The sequence below is a fragment of the Artemia sp. Qi Xiang Cuo genome, chromosome 12 (assembly GCF_049724085.1).
Source record: "Artemia sp. Qi Xiang Cuo chromosome 12, ASM4972408v1, whole genome shotgun sequence".
NCBI lineage: Eukaryota > Metazoa > Arthropoda > Branchiopoda > Anostraca > Artemiidae > Artemia > Artemia sp. Qi Xiang Cuo.
This window is the reverse complement of record NC_142805.1, coordinates 42570856-42593242: the sequence shown is the minus strand read 5'-3', so window position 1 is coordinate 42593242 and position 22387 is coordinate 42570856. Positions and strand designations below refer to the sequence as shown.

The 22387-nt window shown below is 36.0% G+C and overlaps 1 pseudogene; it reads left to right on the top strand.

Annotated features, from left to right (window-relative positions):
• Positions 1-267: 267 nt before the first annotated feature.
• Positions 268-19158, top strand: LOC148946137 (uncharacterized; annotated as a pseudogene).
• Positions 19159-22387: the final 3229 nt, after the last annotated feature.

Sequence of the window (22387 nt, the reverse complement as noted above, 5' to 3'; positions counted from 1 at the left end):
AACTAAATTGACAGAAGTACTATCATTCGTTTTTTTTATTATTATAATTGAGTTGGGAGGGTGCACTGAAATTATCTTTCCCTGGATAACAACAATCCTAGAAATGATTGTGCTTGAAATAACGTGGAAAGTTTATACATTTTTCCAGAAACTATTCGAATAATTCCATAAAATCACAGTTCTACTCCAAAAGGAGCGCCTTAGCTCCGCCTTCAAGTTCAACTGAGAGATAGACGCGTGCAATCGCCTCGATTGACCAAAGCAACACCAGTTGACGTTAGCATTCGCTTTGATTCGGACCAAATTAAATAATGAGTGATAGTGAGATAGTGATTGGATTGTTGGACAATTTAGTCGATGAAGATTATGATCGTGAGAGGCATGGAAGGCAATATAAAGCTCATTCGCGTCGCAGAATACTTTCAAGTGATATCGATCAAACAAATGGCTCTCGGAGCCCAGAGTTTCAAACTCGTGCTTGGTATGGCTCTCGGAGCCCTGAAATTAGTTCTAGGAACAAAAAATCTTGCTCTCGGAACCCCACAAAAATCCATGACACAAAGCGGAAGGCTTCTCCGGAAAAGCACAAAGGTAAAAGATTAAAAAGAAAACACGTCAAATGACGGTCTATTCAAAAAGATTTCTGAAGAACGTTCTGGTACCAAAGAGGGTCCCAAGATGCATAAGAAACTTGCCGAAGTTGCAAATAGAGCTTTTTCTGAGCCTTTGGAAATAGTGAAGCTAAAAGAGTTATTTGAGCACCACCCTAGGCCTGCGAATACCGAAAAATTGTTCCTCCAAAGGTGAATAGTGAAATTTGGGCTATTCTCTCATCACAGGCTAAACAGAGGGATGCTAAGGCACTTCAAGTGCAGCGACAATTGCTCACTCAACATTTTGTGTTTTAGAGGCAGCAAATGTGACTCTTGAGCTAGAAAATGAGCATATTAAAGAAAAGGTTGTCAAAAACTTTACAGATGCAGTTCACATGCTTGGCCTCACCAATTACGATCTAAGTTTAAAAAGACGTCATGCGATGAAATTCGAATTGAGCCCAGATCCCACTGTAGCATCAGCTTTATGTGCTCCTGAAGTCAAAGACACGGAGTATCTTTTTGGCAAATATATTGCCAAAACAACGTCTAAAGCTAAATCTGTGGCGGATTTGAGAAAATCTTTTGGAAAACCAAAAAACGTGCAAGGGGGCCTACCGTTATCGCCGATGGCAGAACGAGGCCCCCCGTCCAAATTTTCACAAAAGGCAGAGCCAGGACTGTCAAGAGAGGTCCAGTTTCCAGAAATTCCAGAATTTCCAGAAAAGGGATAGCAAACAGCTGGTATGTACTATTTAACATACCCCGCCCTTGATTTTTATGATTTTGTTGTTAATTTCAATAGGCAGTCACAACATTTGGCTGATAACTTTAAAGCAGAGAGAATTAGTAAGTACGTCTCAAAATGGCAGTCAATAACCAGTGATTTGAATATTTTGAATATTGTAGCATCATGCCATAAGATTTAATTTGAGAAAACACCACTAAAAGCTTTGAAAACAAAAAACAAAAGTTTTAAGTTTGAAGAAATACAGGCTATATGAAAAGAAGTTGATATTTTATTGCATAAAGGTGTTATTGTTAAAGTACCCGACTTAAGAATAAAGGAAATACGTTGTATTACTCCCGTTTTTACAGTCCCAAAGAAAGATGGGTCTACTCGGTTTATTCTTAATCTTAAAAATTTATATGAAAACATTAAATATTACCATTTTAAAATGGAAAGTGTTCATTCTGCGGTTCTTTTATGACGAAAAATTGTTATATGGCCTCTATTGACCTAGTCGATTTTTATTATTCATGCCCTGTTGATTTTGATGATCAAATGTGGCTTTGTTTTCAAGTTGACCTTCGTTATGCGTTCACTTCAATGCTAAATGGCTTGTCATCTGCCCCGCAGTTTATAGAATTAGCAGTATGATCATTCCCTATCTCACCCATTATAAAAACCCGGACAGAGGTGCGAGTGTTCCAGAGAACGTTTTTGCAGATATAAACATAAGCGGCATTAGATCTTTTCACGGGTAGACAAGTCAGATTTCTCTTGGACGCGAAACTTAAAGTTATAATAGAAATAATCGGAAATAAGTGGAAACCCGCTATTACGAATAATGCACTTTGTAACCCTCTTGGACGCGAAACTTACAGTTATAATAGAAATAATCGGAAAAAAGTGGAAACCTGCTATTAGGAATAATGCTCTTTGTAACCATTTCTCATTGATTGACGGAAACAGACTAACCCACTAATGCAGAAATAAGTGGGAGGAGCTTTTTGTTCGCACCGAGAATGAAGACCAGAAATGATCTGCGATAAACTTACTGGATAATTCTATAAACTGTGATCTGCCCCAAGGGTTCTTACGAAACTTATGAAACCTGTTATCTCTCTGCTTCGAAGAAAAGAGTATTTGTCAGTTAAGTATTTAGATGATTCTCTCCTTCTGGGAAGGTCGTATTTAGAATGTCAAAATAATGTCTATGAAACAGTGGAATTACTGTCAGAGCTGGGATTTGTGATTCACCCGGGAAAGTCAGTTCTTATTTCAAGTCAACAAATAGAATATCTGGGTTTTATGTTAGATTCGCGTTCAATGCGCATTTCCCTGCCGGAAAGAAAAATTAAAAAAGTTATAAATTTGGTTTCAAAAATTCTTAGTAAAAAAATTGACTACGATTCAAGAATTTGCCGAAACTCTTGGCGTTCTTGTTTCAAAATTTCCAGCAGTAGAATTAGGGCCTTTATATTACCGAAAAGCGGAATCGTTGAAAACTCAAGCATTAAGGTACGCGAAGGGTGATTTTGCGGCTAGGATAGTTTTAACATCCGATGTAAATTCGGAACTACAATGGTGGTTGGATATTGCCAATCATGCTTCTAAAGCAATTCAGTCTAGATCAATTGACAAATATTTGTGTAGTTATGCGTCGAAACTAGGTTGGGTACTCGTGGATGAATATTCCATGAAAACGGCCACAGGTGAATGGTCCTCAGAAGAGAAGAGATTTGATATCAATGTCTTAGAAACGAAGGCCGTTTATCTTGGATTAAAATGTTTTGCCCATGATATTAAAGGCATGCATGTTCGGCTGCGTTCTGACAATATAACCACAGTAGCTTATATAAATAAAATGGATCAAAATCTAAATTTTTTAATTATTTCGCAAATAAGGTCTGGCAGGTAGTATTGCAGGGCAAAGGGTGGATATCTGCAGAACATGTGCCTGGGGTTGCTAATATCGCGGATAAAGCATCACGAAAATTTGATAATGAAAAGGAATGGAAATTAGATTCTGAAATATTTACTATTTTGAACTTTTTGGTATGTCAGTCGATAGATATTGATTTGTTTGTGACTAGATTAAATTTTCAGATTAAACCATTTGTTTCTTGGAAACCAGATCCAGAATTTTTTTTCGTAGATGCATTTGCAATGAATTGGAAGCATTATTTTTTTTTATGCATTCCCCCCATTCAGTTTACTTCTGAGGACCCTTCAGAAGGTGGAAACAGATCAGACCACTGGTATTTTGATCTTTCCTAATTGGACCACACAAGTATGGTATCCCTTACTATTAAAGCTTTTAATAGGAAGTCCAATATTTCTACCAAATGATATTTTTACTTTGTCTCTCCCAGAGAAGCCGACCTTGCACCATCCATTGTCCAAGACGTTACGCCTAGCGGCTTGTGTCGTCTCCGGCAAGGGCTTCACCACCAATGATATTCTCCCTCCACAGTCGATATTATCATGGATGGATGGCGGGATCCGACTAAGCGCCAGTACAAAGTTTACATTGAAAAATGGATCGGCTTTTGTGGAAGAAACACAATCCAAGCCTTGGAGGCAACTCTACCGGAGACTTTGACATTTCTTACGGAACTTTTTCACTCAAGTGTTGGATACAGTGCTATTAATACTGCAAGGAGTGCTTTATCGGCAATTCTACCAAGCCTTCATTTAGGCAGTAATCACATCACCAAGAAGTTTATGAGAGGTGTCTTTAATAGAAGGCCTAGTCTACTCAAGATTTCAAGTATTTGGGATGTAAAATGTGTATTCGATCTCTTTAGACTGCCAGCTTGGGATATCGAAAATCTTCAATTAAAGACACTAACACAAAAATTAGCAGTTGTATTGATTTTATCAGCTTGTGAAAGAGTTCAGTTTTTGACCAGTTTATCACTTAGTAATATGGTACATAATGACGATGGAAGTTTTGATTTTCAAATCTATGTGTTGTTAAAAACATCGAAACCGGGCAACCACAAATTAGTAGTTAAATTTCGGCCTTTTCAAGAGTCGCCCCTGTGTCCGGCGACGCACCTAGCTAGGTATATTAGAATGACATCATATCCGAATAGAAACGACGCACTTTTTCTTACATATAGTAAGCCTCATACTGCTGCGCCCAAGTCATCTATTTCTAGATGGATAAAAGAAGTTTTATTTCTTGCAGGTATAGATATCAGTGTTTATGGTGCTCATAGCACACGGGCCTCAACGTCCCACCTTAAAGCAAGAGGAATTGATGTAGATCAAATCATAAAATATGTAGGCTGGACAAATACCAAAACGTATGCAAGGTTTTATAATAAACCAATTGAAAGTGGTCAGCAGTTATCTGTCTTTTGAATCTATTCACTGTAATTTGTTATATTTGAAATATCTTCCTATAAATGATTTTTTGTACAACAGCCTCTTTTAATGAATAGGGCTATTATTCATCATTAGTGTTGGTATAGCTCATGCTGAACTTTAAAATCTCAGTTAAACTCGAAGACGGAGCTAAGACGCTCCTTTTGGAGTACTACTACTACTACTAACAACTCATCGCAACACCAAGCCGCCTGAGGCCAACACAGCTACGCAGGCTCCTCCTCCAGCCCAATCTATTCAAAGCCTACCTTTTTACACCCGCCCACGAAGTTCCAATTTTCTTTAAATCTTTCTTTATGACGTCCCACCCCAGACGGTGACGACCTGCTTTCTGTTTATCACTAGATGGTTGGCAGAAAAGAACAGTCTTCTGCAATCTGTCACCCTTCATACGCACAACGTGCCCTAACGACCTCAACATTTCTTTCATTATATACCTAGAAAGCGGTATTGAAACACATTTTTCGTATAGCCTATTTTTTGAAAAACGGCCAGTCAGCCGGGAACACAGAACAAACTTTAAGCAAGTACTCTGGAAAACATCTAGCAAAACTTCATCCGCTTTTTGGAGCGTCCATGTTTCAGAGCCATATTTGATCACTGTCATCACTGTAGCTTCTAATATTCTAATCTTGGTTTGCAGACTTATCTTCCTATTCTTCCAGACTTTTTTTAAAATTGGGAGGGCAGTTCAACTGCCCTCCCAATTTCCCTTCCCGTTGAACTCTCAGCATTTCATCATGAGCTTAACCACTGCATATTATAATGACTTTAAAATACTGGTGTTGCTTCGGTCAATCGAGGTGATTGCACGCGTCTATCTCAGTTGAACTCTCAGCTACGCTGGCGCTCCTTCTTTGGAGTAGAATAACAATCAAACTTCAAACTTGGTAAGTTTTTGTTTAATTTATAAATTTTTCATAATCACGCTTTTAAAATTAAATGTTAAAAAAGTAATAAAACACTAGTAGACATTAATTTTCAGCACAACTTAATGTCGGCTGAAGTAGTGGTATATGCAAAAGCCTTGCATTTTAATGAAAGGGTGACAGTAATCATATTTCAAGTTAATTTGACTTATTTTATGTATAATCATTTTCCTGACTTTCATGCCAACAATTTTCTTTTGACGAATTTTTACTTCCTCTATTTTACCCTAGCCTATGCCCAGGCCCGTTTAGGCTCTTAATCTATTCATGGTACTGATAGTAATTTCTAAGACATCAAAGATCTTCTTAGCTATAATTTTACCAGAATTTTTATTGTTCTCCAGAATCAGAACCTTCTCTTTCGCTTGTTATCCAGAATCAGCGGAAAATGAATTATTCTATTCAGAAAAGTCCTTTCTTGTAATAACATCTATTGGATAGTTATAAAAGGTAGCATTATCGAGCTTGAAATAATCCCCAGCACTGGTTCCTAGCTAAGGGCAACTTTCAGAGTATTCAGACACTAGACCTAGTCTTGGATCAAGTTTAAAAGTTACAATTTTTGACCTATCCTATTTAAGATTCCAACCAACCAGGTTCAGGCTTAAAGAGCCTGGGACTTGCTTCAAGACTGAGACTACAGCTAAACGTCGCAACATATATCTTTTTTAAAGTACCTTGCATCGATCGGCAGGTATGAACAATATTTCAAGGGCTGATGTGCACATCATCAAAAGAAGTATTTTGTAATTTCCTATCGCAAATCCAAGAGTGCACGGATTTGGATATTCTCCTTCGATTTGATTTTCAATTTAATTTTGTCGCAAGGTGGTAATTTGGCCTATTGATCCCTGTTTACAGCTCAAAATATCCTACATATGGGCTGAAGAAAAAAGAGTAAAGCAAGACTCTTTAGAATTTCACAGTCTAATTTCGTTGTTTACCTTGAGTCAACTTACCTGTCTAGAAAAGAAGAAGAAAGAGCACAATTACTAAGAATTTGTACTCTTAGTTTTCTATATCTACGATTTAAAGTTTTACCGCTTTCAGATGCTACGAATTTTCAAAAGTCCAAGATGTAAATCGCTTTCAAACATGAAGAAAAAAACTATGTAATGAGCCAGCTCTAATATTATGTTTTTCATCTCCTATTTAAGTTTTTAGACAATTTTATCCCACTAAATCGAACTGGCAAAATCAAATTTTATATGGCTCTCAAATCGAAATCTTGGCGATTTCTGCTATATTTGCTAATTCTGTCATATTAGCATCTTCTTCAGCTATATTTAATCATGGCAATGTATCGACAATAGGGGCGTGTTTGTCTAGTTGATATATTACGATAAAGTCAAATGGTTTGCTTCTCCATAAAATAAGATGAACCTTGGTGGATAAATTTGACAATGGTTGATTTAAGATCAAATTCTTATGGTTTCATTCTCATTCCATCAAAAATTTTCGCCCGTAAAGATTTCAGCGTTTTGTAAGAGATTGGTTTCCTCTTTTCAATAAGGGTGGCTACAAAGCTGAACTTTTAAGTGATAACTTGTAGATCGATATATCCTGATGCTTCCACTCAGGTGATAATATGTTCCTTGATATTGTTAAACGATGAATTGTACTGTTTTTCCCTTTTGATCTATCGTTAATTTGCCTAGTCGTGAAGTGGATATTTCTGTAAAATTCATTCGTGAATCCCTGGATAGCTTAAGTATTTTTATCTTTTATAAGACTTTTTTTTATCCTAAGGGTTGACAGCTGCACTTTGTATATTTCTTAATACCCAAAAAATTTAATTTACTTAGATTAGCTATGAACCAATATTTAACACTGGCTTTGCATGTCGATTATCCGACTAAAAATTGTGCCATTCTTTTACATTTTCTTTTCTAACCTGAACCAATTTGATATACCAGGTGAATTTAACGGGGGACAAGTTGAAAAAATGTTATTTGAAACATGAAAATTTAATTACCATTGCATGAAAACCTTAGCCAGAAGGAGGCTTCTCTGGCAAAGAAGTCAAGGGTATGTGAAGATGTGCTCCCCCAGGCGTATGGAGAAAATGGAACCAATTTGTTTTCCCGCTGCAAGGTGGCGAAGATGCGAGGCCTTCTTCCCTGCAAAGCCTGGAGACAAGGTCTTCTGACCTCCTCCTGCAAGGCAATGAAGATGCGAGGCCTTCACTGATCACCATTCCGAGCGGTGAAGATGTCTAGATTGTCAATCTTTTATAAGTGCAATTTTTTGACAATCATAGATAACGGCTCGAAAAGCTTGAGAGCTTATTGTGTGTTTTAGCGGTAACGTTTTAATATTAGGATCTAGCGCAAGGTAAGAGGCAGGAGACTGAAAAAGTAATAAATTTATCAGGCTAATAGGATATCGAGAGAGCCTTGTTCACTACCTCTGGGAGGGAGAGCTTTACCACTCGAAAAATTACACGCTATTAATATATTCTATTATTGGATGAAACGATGAGTGTTTCAAGGGAAAATAAGTTGTTATTTTGATCACAGGTTACACCTGAAATGCGAGCGATTGAGGAAACTGACAATGAGCTAAGTTCGATTAACACCCTGCAAATGGATACTCCTCCTGTAAGTCAAATTATTTTAACCTTATGACACAATTTCAAAGGAGACAGAAATCTTATTTCGATACTGGGAGAGGAAAGGAGTCGGCTCTGTCCCTCGAAAAAAGAACTATTGGTTTTGATTTCAGGCTAATAAGTGGGAACTGTTATGTAGCTTTTTTGGTACCTATGGAAGAGGGGTTTGATCCTTGAAAATAGAGCTATATGTTTTTTTTAGCTAATAACTGAGACAATTCGATGTTTCTGGGAAGGGTCTCCCCTGGCCCTCAAATATAGAGCTGTATGTTTTGTTTTCACCTTAATAATTGAGACAATTCAATAGTGCAATTCAATAGGGGGTCCCCTTGGTCCTCAGAAATAGAGCTAGAGGTTTCGTTTTCAGGCTAAAAAGTGAGTAGAACAGAAAAGGTCTCTGCTCCACAAAAAGTTACAGACTAATAAAATATTATTTTTCAGGTTAATATATTCTTTTTACAGGTTAAAACCTAACCATATCAAAGGGTAAATAAGGTGTTATTACTTTTTAAGCTTAACTACTGACAATATCGCCACCAGCTCAAGGAGTCTACAATTATGGCATGGAAATTCTTGTCCTGTCACTGGCACCGACATTTTGGGGCAATCTCTGCGTCAAAATTTGCCCCGAGGAAAATGAATGGGAGGGGGTAAACTTATTTTGTGAGGGGGTGAATCCAAATAGTGTATCTCCCTCCAAATTTGATTTTCTACCCGAACTTGGCCTCGAAACTGAATTTTTCGATTGCTTGCTTAAGCAAATTCCATCCAGTGTCGTCGAGAGGCCCCTAGAAGACCAGAAAATGCTCGCCCTCCACAGTAGTCACAGTGACCGTGATGAGGGTGACCAAGGGGGAGTAGGACAAAACGGAGCTGTTTAACTTCCTGTATTGCCTGTTTTTTATTTGTCAAACTCTACCTTGCGCAATGTTTATGTATTTAGAGCTGAATTTGAAGACCCTTTAGCGCCCTTACAGCTGCTAGTATCTATGTGGATCAAATTAACATATTAGACTCATATGTGGGCAGGGACGTCGTTTGGGGGGACAGTGGCGGCAGCTATCGCCCAGTAATGCGGAGAAAAAATTAGGATATAGCCCATGCTCATTGAATATCCGAAAGTAGACCCCTCTTGTCCCCCAAATGAAAATGATGTAGATCTGCTTCTTTATGTGGGCAAGATGTGAGCCCTTCTTGAAAAAAAAAATTAGGTATGCGGGATAGTATTAAAGCATCCGTCGCACAAGTTTTTCTTTATTTAAATGAAAAGTCTGGTGAGGTGTACCGCATTTTATACAAACTGAAATGCAGACAATTCATCCTTACCTACACAACTTTAAGTGGGTTGGAATGGGTAGGGAGCATTTTCAATGAGGTAGATAGCTATAATGAAAAGGGAAGTGGATCAACAGTTTTATTTATAAAGAGATTAGATCTTAATGTAACAGAATTCAAAAATGAATTTGCAAGAAGGAGAAGTGTAAAATATATTGCAGATTCGAGGGGTTGTCAAGGTGTTCAAAGCTTGCGTCTCGATATGGGGCAAAAGTGCTTAAAGTATGCAGTTCTTATCGCAAGCCATAAAGCCCTGCAAAAGGATGCCATTAAGGCATATTTGGACGATATGGAAATAATAGGGCTGGGGAGGGGGCAGAGTTTCCAAAAATATATTTTAACTGTTTAAAGGGGCAGTATCCTTTAACACTTAAAAGAATAGATATTGTTGAGAGGGCTAATGAATATTTAAAGATTGGTGTTACGGTGATACAATTTGAAGCTAGGCAACGTAAAGAAAAAAAGGGTGTAATATTTGCAGTGAAAACTCAGTCCATTGAAACAGTGAAACACTGGGTATGGCTTCTTTACGACCTTGCTAGTGAACCTTATTCAATCGGACCTTTTTTTTGCAATTACAAATATTAGTCGGTTGTTATGTCAAGGGAAGACGGAAAGTTCACCGCGTTATTGTCAAATGTGTCTCTCTGGATGCTATACGCAATAAAATTACAACATCCCTTGAGGCACCATAAACGTCATGGGTACTTAAAATTAAAACATCCCTTGAGACGGCGTATGCATCATGGATAACAGTCCGTGGAGACGGTGATCAGGGTTGCCACCGTCAGTAGGATTCTACTAGATCTAGTAAAAAAAAAAATCTAGTAAATTTAGAGGATCTAGTAAATTTTCCGAAATCTAGTAAAAACTAGTAAAAAGTTTAAAGTAAACAAAACTTTTTATTTTCCATGAATTCAAGGAAAAAAAATTATCGTAAACATATGACTATTTCCAATTTTTGCTTGTCTGTTTTACAATTTACAATTTTGCTTGTCTGTCTCAGAGACAGACAAGTAGTCACCTATTTTCATAAACAGACACTTCACTTCCGGCGTCTAAAGGTCGATAAAATTAGCTTTCTGTGTATCAAATCTTAGCAAATAAAAATGAAGCTATAATGACACTTGGATTTGTAATGATCGGGAATCTATTGGAATCAAAACAAAAGCCAACCACCCAAGATGATTAGGTGAATCTCCTCAGTTTGAAAATTTTTATTGAGAAAAAAGGAGCATGTTGAGAGAAATTAAAAGTAAGTACAAATGTAACATTATATATATATATATATATATATATATATATATATATATATATATATATATATATATATATATATATATATATATATATATATATATATATATATATATATATAAAAAAAAAAAAAAATATATATATATATATATATATATATATATATATATATATATATATATATATATATATATATATATATATATATATATATATATATATATATATATATATATATATATATATATATATATATATATATATATATATATATATATATATATATATATATATATATATATATATATATATATATATATATATATATATATATATATATATATATATATATATAGTTCGAGTTCATGATCATTTAAGTAATAAAATTTTTATCGGGGGAAGTAACTTTCGTGAACTGGTACATAAATCTTTTAATTTGAGTGTCAAGCAGCAGTATTTTCTACCGGTTTATATGCGCAATTCAAACTACAATTTGAAATTCATATTACCAGTGGTGGCACGTTTGCAGAAAGGTAAAGTTGTAGATAGCACATGAGTAGGTGTTTTTTTCTTAAAACATCATACTCAAATCATCTGAGAAGCTACTAGTCTTGGATTGTAAATGAAAAACAATAGATAATACTAATACGTGCATGAGTAAGATTCGTTTGTTAGACTCCTATAGTTTTTCCCCAAATCCGGAAGTCAATTAATTCAAGTGCAGAAACGCGACAATTTTAATAGTTTTCCCCTCATTAAAAACTGCTTTTCAGATGATGAAATGTATCGTTTATTGCCGTTTAAGGGCATATGTCCGTATGGGTAGTACAACTCTCCCTCTGGGGTAAGTCAGGAAAAATTGCCGCCCATAGAAGCATATTATGATTCAATCAACGATCGGCATTGCACCACTGCCGATCATGAATTCCCTAGGAAAGTTTGGGCCAAGGAAAGGTGTAAAAATTGGGAAGATTATTGTAAAGTTTATTGGCAAGTGATGTATTGACGTTGATGGATATTTTATGTAAGAACACAGATAAAATCTAGAAGGAATTTGGTTTAGGTTTTGTATTATTTATCAGCTCCTCATTTGGTGATGGATTTAATTATTTAAATCAGTACAGAAGAGATAGGTCTGATAACTGAGGTAAATCAGCACTTATTTTTTGAAAGATCCATGCGAAGAGGTTGTCTTTTTCACGAACATCATATCCTGGAAACCGACCTGACTCGACAACGCAAAGGTGATAAGTCAGACGCTCCCTTTATCGGTATGTCTGACTACTCTTTGTCATGTGGGAATCACAAGGGGCTGTACAATCCTTTTGACTCAAGTTTCTCGACTTTGCAACTGTTGAGGAGAATGGACCACAAGAATATTTTTTCGAAATAAATGGTGAAATACCAGCTGAACTTCATGACTGTGTAAAGGATTTGGTTTTACTGTGTACAAAAGACCGGTGTCTAAGGACTCACTGAGTCAACATAATATCTCTTTGGTAGAGGATGGGGGTATGCACTAGACACCTTCGAAATAAGAGCTTATTGCCGACCATCATCTGAAGCAATCAATCATCAATCATTTTATTAATACTAAAGCACTATTACAAACGTAAAGAAAATTTATTTGGCCCAAGAAGCTTGGCTTGTTGTGGGCCATATAACACAATAATAAAGCACTAAAAGAACCACAAATATTACCCTAAACCAAACAATATATATGGAATAACGTTTAAAGAGAATAAACACTAGCATACAGTAAAAAAAATATAATAATAATGATAAGTAAAGGAAAAACATAAAAAGGAGAAACATTTTGACAAGAGAAAACAGGGAAAATAAACAAGGAGAGAGAGAGAAATTACTAAACTAGAAAGACCTGACGAAAAATTGCCTTTGCAGACAGAAATAAAGGGACATCCGATGGGACAGAATTCCATAATTGAATTGATTTATAAACAGGAGACCTCTGGACTGCTGTAGATGAACGTTTGGGTAAAATAAATCTACGACAAGAACTACGTAAAAAAGTAGAGTACCTACTTGAGCCTCTTCTTGAAAAAAATTGCTGCAGAGGCGGTGGAAGTTTACCTAGAAAAGCAGAATGCGCTAAATAAAGATTACTTTTACCCACAATTCGATCCAGCGGAGCTCTTCCAGTATCATTATAAACATCAGAGAAAGGGTAAAGCTGAGGGAGAAGAAAAGTAGCCTTCACTGCCCTATTTTGGGGTCTTTGAAGTGAGCAGAGAAGAGATTTATTAGTATTACCCCAGACAGAGCAGCAATAGAAAGGTAAGGAAAAATCAAAGCATAATAAAGAGATAGCATAACATCTGGGGGAAGAAATGAGTTAACCCGGTGCAAAATTGAAGACTGGCGGAGGATGAGGGTACGGGTGTGAGTTATATGAGGTTTAAAAGAAAGAAAACAGTCAAGATACTCATCAAGAAATTTCACCATAGCAGCTTGCGGTAAAACATCATTCCCATAAGTCAGGATGATTGGCCCCTTACATCTCTCATACGATAAGGAGTCCTGAAGTGTACAATGGCACTTTTTTGGCTGTTGAGAGTCATACCATTTGACCAGTACCAATCTTTTACTTTGTCAAGAAGACCTTGAGCTAGGGAAGTTGCAGATGGCAGGTCCACTGCAGCAATATAAAAGTTACTGTCATCGGCAAAAAGAACAGGGTGCACAAGGGGCTGATGACCATCAACGAGATCAGTAATATAGATTAAAAACAAAATTGGTCAAAGCACAGAGCCCTGTGGGACACCCTTCAATGTAGAAAAAGTAGTGGAAGAATTACCATTAACCGAAACATACTGAAATCTTCCGGACAGATAAGACCTTAACCATTCTAGTGAGACACTTTGTACTCCAAATAAAGATAGTTTAGACAAAAGAACAGAGTGGTCAACCATATCAAAGACCTTTGAAAGTCAAGAAAATAGACCCAAAACACGCAAGATCTTGTCCAGATTTACACGCACAAACTCTGTTGCATCTGAAAGTGCATACGAGGTAGAGAAGTGGGACAAAAACCATACTGATAGTTAGTTATGAGATAATTTCCTGCAGTTGTATTATTACTAAATACAAATGAAGAGAGTCTACAATACACTACCCTTTCAACAACCTTAGAGATGACAGGAAGAAGAGAAATGGGTCTATAGTTTGAAATAAGAGATGAATCACCTTTTTTATGCAAAGGTAAAACATTAGCAACTTTAAATAAATGAGGGAAGACACCAGAAGAAACAGAGAGGTTAGTTATGTATGAGATGGGGTTAGAAATAAACTGACCAATTTTTAAAAGAACATTATTACTCATACCAAAACCATCAACTGAACGGCTACTTGGAAGCTGGGAAATAATACTAAAAATTTCAATATCACTGCATGGGGAAAGGAAAAATGACTTTTCTGCTATGGGAAAACTACTTACTCTGCTCTTGGGTTGAATGGGAGCCGAAGGAACAGTGGTGAAATACGAATTGAAGGCGTTTGCTGAAGAATTTTTTATCCACAATAGATCCATCAGTATTCCTGTAATGACATGGGGGGGGGGGACTGTTTGAGTTTCTTGCGAGAAATAGCTTCATTAACTACAGTCCAAACCTTTCGCAAGCTCCCTACACTCATCAAGTCGACGCAAAAAATAGAGCTTTTTGGCTGCACGTACTGAAGAAGTAAGTACATTTTTATAATGTTTATACTTCAAAAGATCATCCTGTGTTTTAAGTTTACGTGCAACCTTGAACAGAGACGCCTTCATATATGTAGCATTGATCAGACCTTTGGACATCCATGGGCATTTGGGTATAGAATGCCATGGTCTCTTTCTAAGAGGAAAATGCTTATCCAACTGAGCTCCCATACGACAAACAAATAAACTTGTTGCACATTCAACATCATTAGCTTCAAGAACACTGGACCAATCATTACTCTGGAGACTAAAGATTAAATTAGAAATTTCTTTATCTGTAAAAGTTCTAAAAGAAGATTCACCTTGCTCATTCAGAGCAATCTCAGTTTTAGGCACAAAAAGTGATAGATAAATAAGGAAGTGATCAGACAGATCAGTGAAAACAAGACCAAAGTAAACTTCAATCTAGGAGAATGAGAAATGAAAATATTATCTATCAAAGTGGCAGAACGTCTTGTAGGATCAAAACGAGAAAGAAAAAAATGAAGGAAGTAGCCCAGAAAAAGTAAGCACATCAAAGAGATGGTCACACTTATCACTTGATTCAACATTTAAAACATTACAATATAAATCTCCCAAAACATAAATACATTTTTTAGAGAAAGTCCCCACACCAGAAAGCTGATCAAGCAAATCACAGAACAGATATGTTGGAAAAGGAAAGGGCTTATAAAACAAACAAACAGTATCACATGCAAACTGGCTTTTCAGATCAATGACAAGAGAATAAACAGTCCTAATATTAGGCACTACTGAAGTAAAAAAGGATTCAAGGTCATACCGTCTAGTAAATATAATATCAGATTTTATAAATAAAAAAATGCCCCCTGAGCACTTTGATACCATTTAGGGACATGAATAGCAATATAAGCATGCATATCATAAGCTATTAAATTTTCACTATCAGATAACCTTGTTTCTGTTAATCCAATTACTTCAAAAGGGCAAGAATTACCTGACACCAAATATTATTTCAGACTATCCCACTTATCTTGTATCCCACGTACATTCAAACGAAATACATTAAAGCAACTATTTAAAGAGAGAGAAGCCATTATTTTATCACAAAAATCAATAGTAGTGTGACAATTGCAACTAGAATTAACCATAAATTCAAGAAGACGGTCAAGTGTGTGTGCCTCTTGTTCGCCAGCACTACTTGGTTGCTGAAAGATAACTGATTTAAAAATAGAAGAATTCAAACGGAAATAAAAATCACCCAGATATACCACACATAACAAATGCACACAATATCTTTACAAATGAATGAGATATCTAACAAGCAGGCTGAAATAGCAGAGGGTAAATTGAAACTAAAAAGGTGAAACTTATAGGCAACGAGGAACAGAGAGGAAAAGTAAAAAAACTGCAGAACAAAGAACACTAACAAGCTACAAAACTCAAAAAAATTAAATAATAACAAACAATTACAAGGACAAAGGCAAAAACAAAATAAAGAAAAAGGCAAAACAATAAAAAAGAACTAGAGGAAAGAGATATCAACGGTTTATGCAATTCACTTAAAAGAACAATGTAAAACAACGTAAATGCAAGCATAAGTAAAACCATTATATGATAAATAGAGTTTAAAAAACAACAACAAAAAAACAGAGCCAAAAGGGGAAAAATGGTTTATTACAGTCCTGGGAGAGGCTTGGATAGGCTGTAGTTGACTGATGGAGAGCATCAACTTGAGATGCCTCTTTAACCGTAATCACTTTACCATCAGAAGGCTTGGTAAGTATTTCTCCCTCCACTAGACCATGTAGACCTCTTCCTAAGCTTTGATTAAGCATAATTAAGTAGCTGAAGTCTGCAGAAGCTGCTTCCAGAAGCTTCTGGATAAGGGTCTTCTTTGAAACCAAATAGGAACAGCTGATTTAAAATTTTCATTTGGTCAAACTAATTGTTCAGACGATCCACATTGAGTTGAATTGGTTTCAGAGATTTGAGAATTGGTTGCAGAATATTGTGTTCACCATGTTCTTTTGTGGGTGATGATAGCCAACGGTTTCAGGGTCAAAAAGATTCATAGAGCCGTCCTATTCGACCAAAAGTCCTATATGAAGGCAATTATTGACAGCTTTGTCATTAAACGCTCTGAATAAAAGACAAAAACTGAAAAGAAGATTTGTAAACTTATTTTAAATTCAGTACCCCGTAAAATGTGCATGAATGTGCACAATAGGAATCGTCAGAACGTTGTAACTGACGCAAAAGAATGTGTTCGATTAAATTTTTATCCGAATTTTACGTCGTTCATCGTCATAGCTTCCAATATGGACGTTTTACATAGGAAAAGAGAAATGGAGTGTTAAATAAAACATTGCTGCTGGAAGTACCATGTTAGAAATTTCCATAACACTAATGTTGGAATTTTTTCCAATGTGTGCAAGCTACAACGGTCGGGGAGGGGGCAAGTTTAAGTGTATTATGGAGACGCTGACTTACTCCTGTTAAAAATTAAGAAAGAAAATCTATTGGAAGATTTGGAAAATGGTAAGCACACTAGCTCTCGAATGAACTACACCGATTGGGACGAGTCCATTTACCTGGAGTTAGTGAAGTGCCATACCACAAATAAGTTATTATATCTAAATTTCGAGACGGGGAGTGACTTGATTTCTAATAGTGTGCTTGCAGATCCAAAAATATACTTTGAACAAACGCAGAATGAAAATATCAAAAAAGTGTGCAAGGGGTGTCGATTAAATATGTGAAGAAAAATTTCTACATGAGTGTTTACAGAAACTGCGTAGAAAATAATTTAATTCTATTAGTGAAGGTCGCGGCGATCCGCTCTTTCAAATTTAAAAACTATACAATTAGAGTTGAGAAAAATGCCATGTCAGACATATCTGACAAGGTCTATGAATGCACGGGTGGTGTAAAAGTACTACCGCAGGGACATAAACTAACTTCGGACCAAGATGTATGTATACGGTACAGACTCCATCTCGGTCTGGAAAAAATTAATAGTAGACAGGAGGAAGGCCCCTTTTTTCCATCTCAACCTGGTTTTTATTTGTAATGCTTTTATAGATTTGCGCAAGACGGAATCGTTGTTATTGTTTTAAAAAGTGTTTAATATTACACTATGAATTTATTTGCATCCCGTACCCATCACCGGCCAACCCAGGCCCCCTGCCTTCGGTAGTCACAGCGGCCGCCCGACCCTTGGGGTGGGGGATTGGTTTCGTTCTAAGTTTTTCAGTATTAAGGTGCCTATTTTTGTAAAATTGCTGTTTTTGAAAAACAAATTGTAGTGCATTTATTCACATTAAAGAAAACGTGTATTTTATTTTTGTCTTTTGGAAAATAGGAAATTAGTATTTAAACAACAGATTGAGGTTAGGTTAGTGATATTTTGACAGCAAGAATAGTAATATTTATCAATTTAAAAGTCCTTCCAGAACGTTTTATTTTCAGACCGTCAATGTCTGGCAAAATAGCAATTTTAATAAAATGAATTCAAAATCGTAATAAAATGTTTTAAGATACCCCAAAAACAATCCACTACTGCTAGAGCATATGGCAAGAGGCCTTTGATAAAATAAAGACTATTGCACCGGACACGAAATTCATACGAGGACTTGACGTGTTAAATATCATTGAACCAAACTTGTGGCTGATTATTGATGATTTATCTGAATCCACTGACGAATGATATAAGGAAATGTTACACTTATTCAAGGTCCAATCTCATCATGAAAAATATTTCCGTAACAGATGTTCTCTGCAATATCTTTCATCAGAGAAAATGTATGAGGACACTTACTTTGAATTGTACTTACTATATCATCTACAGGGTTAATCGTGATTCAAGTATCCTCATAACCTTAAACAAAAATATCCCAGTGAACCGAAATCTCTACTCTCGGCATACAATCAGGCAACAAATCACCCGTTGGCTACTTTCAATTGGATCTCAATAAGATTACACCCGAGGAGTGGGTATAGTCACATATATTATTTCCAATGAAATTACCGCATATCCATCAGTGAAAAATAAAAAAGGTCATTAGTAGCCATCATGACACTGGACACTTCAATTCGTGCTTACGTTTAAAATGGCTCAAGTTTTTGAAACGTGTTTATGAAAATATCGATGAAACGAGAAGTTTAAGCCCTCCCACCACACTTGCTCGAGTCACTAGACTTAAACAGAAGCTAGCGACACAGTATTTACAGAATGAACCAAGTTACATTCTTCATCGAAATCATAGAGTTTGCTGTAGTCGTTATCGAAAAATAAATCCCTTTTCCATTGCAAACATTACAAGCATTTCTTTTGAGTTCAGATGAGGTTCCAAACCGATACATTGGACCCTAAAAGTGTATTTTTTTGCATTTAGTGTTTTAGTGGCTGTGCATATGCCGTTCCATTGCGCTCAAAGACAGGTGATGAAATTGCTAAAGGTCTTGAATCCATCTTTGAACAAGATTATTATAGGAAAATTCAAACACATCGAGGTAGTGAATTTGTCAATCTAAAACAACAATACGTTTTATTAAAATATAATACAATGCTCTATCATAGTCAGGGTCCAATAATGGCGGCATTGGCTGAACGTTTGATAAGAACTATTCACTTTTAATCTCAACATACTGTACATTTAAAAATATTGCTGCTTTAATTCATGATTTAGTTAATGTCACGTTGATTTATAATCAGCATGCCCATAGATCCTTTTCCAATCTTAAGCTTCTTGAAGTTCATCCAGGAGACCATGATACACTTGATATTTTTCTTAAATAATACTCCAGTGAAAGGCAAGTGAAAAGAAAGAAATTCAATGTTGGTGATAGAGCTCGAATCAATCGATCTAGCAACATCATTAAAAAGGGAAGTAACTTATGGCCCACTGAGCTTTTTAAAGTGTCAAAAGTCTTAGACACTAAACCCGTAATATATCATCTACGTAACATGAAACATGAAGAGATTCCTCGTGGTATCTATGTGTATAGATTACAAAAAGTTAAAAACAATGGAATTTATCAAAGTGAAAAGATATTAAATAGTTGAACTTATAGGGTTAAGAGACAGTCGCTTGTTCATTGGCTAGGAAACAGCTCTTATCTTGATCCTTGGATTGCCGCTTAGGACGTTCACGATGCACAATGATTTCTATGTGACATTCGTGTCCAGTGTGTCTGCCACCCTCTATGATGACTTGAATAAGACAAGCGATTTTTGGACAAAAATCTCCCAAGTCATCAAATTCGATAGAAAGTACAAAGTTGCTCTTGTTGATTGTATTCTCAAAAATAAATATCCCCTCCTGAGAAAAGATCGTAAATATGATATAGAAGTTAGACCAAACGATTGGCTAGTGTATGGTGAGGAAGAAGACTGGATAAAATCACTTAACTCTGATTTATACCCCCATCTCAATTTAAAATACAAAGAATTTAGTACCATGAATGATTAGTAGCATGCAATCAATAAAAGACTCTCGGCTCGCAAGAATGATGCATTCCATTGTAACTATTCATTTGAACACGGTAGGATTTACATTAGTTCCCCCATTGAGAATGAAATGATTAATCTCACCCATAATCTGAGACACATTCTTGTTTTAAACAGAATATAATCAATGGTAAAAGTTCCGGGACCATCGGTGGGATGGATCGTGTTTTTTTGCAGACTAACCATCTGGCTTTTCATCAGACAATTGTACATTTCTTTATGTATCGTTTGTTGAGACATCAAGAATTGGTAATACCAATGTCCCCCTAATACGTGTTCTTAAAAAAAAACACTGCAAACATATTCACCACTACAATATAAAGAACCTTCAAAAAATTCCTGTAAAAACTTCATATTTGAAACTCTGCCAGTTAATATTATCAAGCAAACCAGGTGATCCTTTAGCAATACCAAAAGGTTTGGCTGGGATTTAATGTCATTTTCGACCCATTCAAGATGGTTAATAGAAAATTAACATTTGCTTGTCCTGATATTGCTTGCTATGTTGCTACTCTTAGACCGAGAGAACTGGGTAATGGAATGGACGGTTCCAAGGGTATTTAATCAATGTCTGGTTATGGTATTCGCAATTAGTTTACTAAGTTGTTTCGCTCCGCACTACCCCTGGAGAAACAATATATTGCTCCGGTTACCAAAAAATCAAAATTTAATTTAGTTCCAGTAGAGAATAATTTAATTCCAAGTGCGAAAGTAATGGCAATTAGCCCTTTAAAATTTAAAAAATATATCGATAATTCGGGAAAAAATACCATGTCAGTCATATCGGAAAAAGTCTACGTATACGCGGGTGGTGTAAAGTACTACCAGGCAGCCATTACCTTACTTCATATTGAGATGTATTTATAGAGTATAGACAACTTCCTGATCAGGAAAAAATCTAATTTTGGTGGAAGGAGGGTCCGATTAGTCTTCAATTCATCAGTTTGTTTTTTATATGTAGTGTTTTTATATGGTTCCATATGTTTGTCCCGTGTCTGCGCAAGGTCTATGCAATAACAGTAATAAATTTAGCAATAACAATAGGTTTGACTTTGATTACATGTCATTTCAACCCATTCAGTGAGATGGTTATTAGAAAAAACACTTTTGTTTGTCGTGATATTGATAGCTATGTTGCTACTCTTAGACCAAAACAAATTGGTCATGGAATGGGTAATTACAGGGGTCTTTTGTCCATGTCAGGCTACGGCCAAGGCAATTTGTTTGCTAAGTTGTTTCGATCTCCACTTTCTCTGGCTAAAAATATATTTTTCTGGTTGCCGTGGATTTTGCATTTTCTATACTACATAATTGGGCCCTGGAAAGGATTTTAAAGAAAATGCTTCACAATATCTCAATTCCAGCACGCTATCCCTCGGTGAGCGATTGAAATCAGGATAAAGTGGAAAAGGTATAAAAAGGTTGATAAACACCTCATCCCTCATCAGCCTCTACTCAGATTAGACACGAAAAACCTCACTCTTGTATGTTTTTATTCCACATTTATAGATTTGCATGTCATTTTCAAAAAACCTAACAATGATTTTTCTGCAGTACAAAAATAAAGTGCCACCGAGGGTTTATCCTATGAAAATTGTGCATTACACAATTTCTTTAAACAAATAAGTGTCTACATAAATTGAACGTTAGTGAGCACGAGGAACAATCTTTCAAACAAAGCATGCAATTAGTGTTGATGTCTCCAGAGACCTATAAGAAATTAAGGGGCTATTGGATCTGAATACAAAACAGACACTGACTCCACCAATATACTTAGAGAGGCAAAACTAGTGATTTACACATGGCTGGGAAAATAAATCATGAAATATTTAATATACCTCAATTAATGCCTCTCAATGTTAAGATTAATATAAAGTTAAAACTTTACCCATCGAATTTTATTTTGCGAAAATTGCTTACCACTGCACCTGAAACAACAGTTTCTCTCACCTCGGCAATATTTCATGTAAGAAAACAACGGGTTATGAGTTCTGTTGCTTTAGAAATTGAAAAATTAAGAGCTAGTGGAGACAATATCAAACTGCTCGTCACGCATAAAATCGAAAATCAACGACATATTGGTACAGGTTAACGTACTTACACCGACTCATCATTTAGCAATAGCGAAATTACTTCAAAGCTCGATTTGGCTTTTGTAACGTGTGCTAGTATAATTTGATCATGGAGAAATTCCCCATAAAAACTTTTAATGTTCGGGCTTTCATCAATTGCATGCGGAGTAAATGAATTTCTGCTCTACAATTTATCCTTTAATAAATCCTATGGAACGCTATACGAATTGACGATGCAATCCCTAGATCAAGAATCACAACTATTTGAAAATGGTATAACTGATA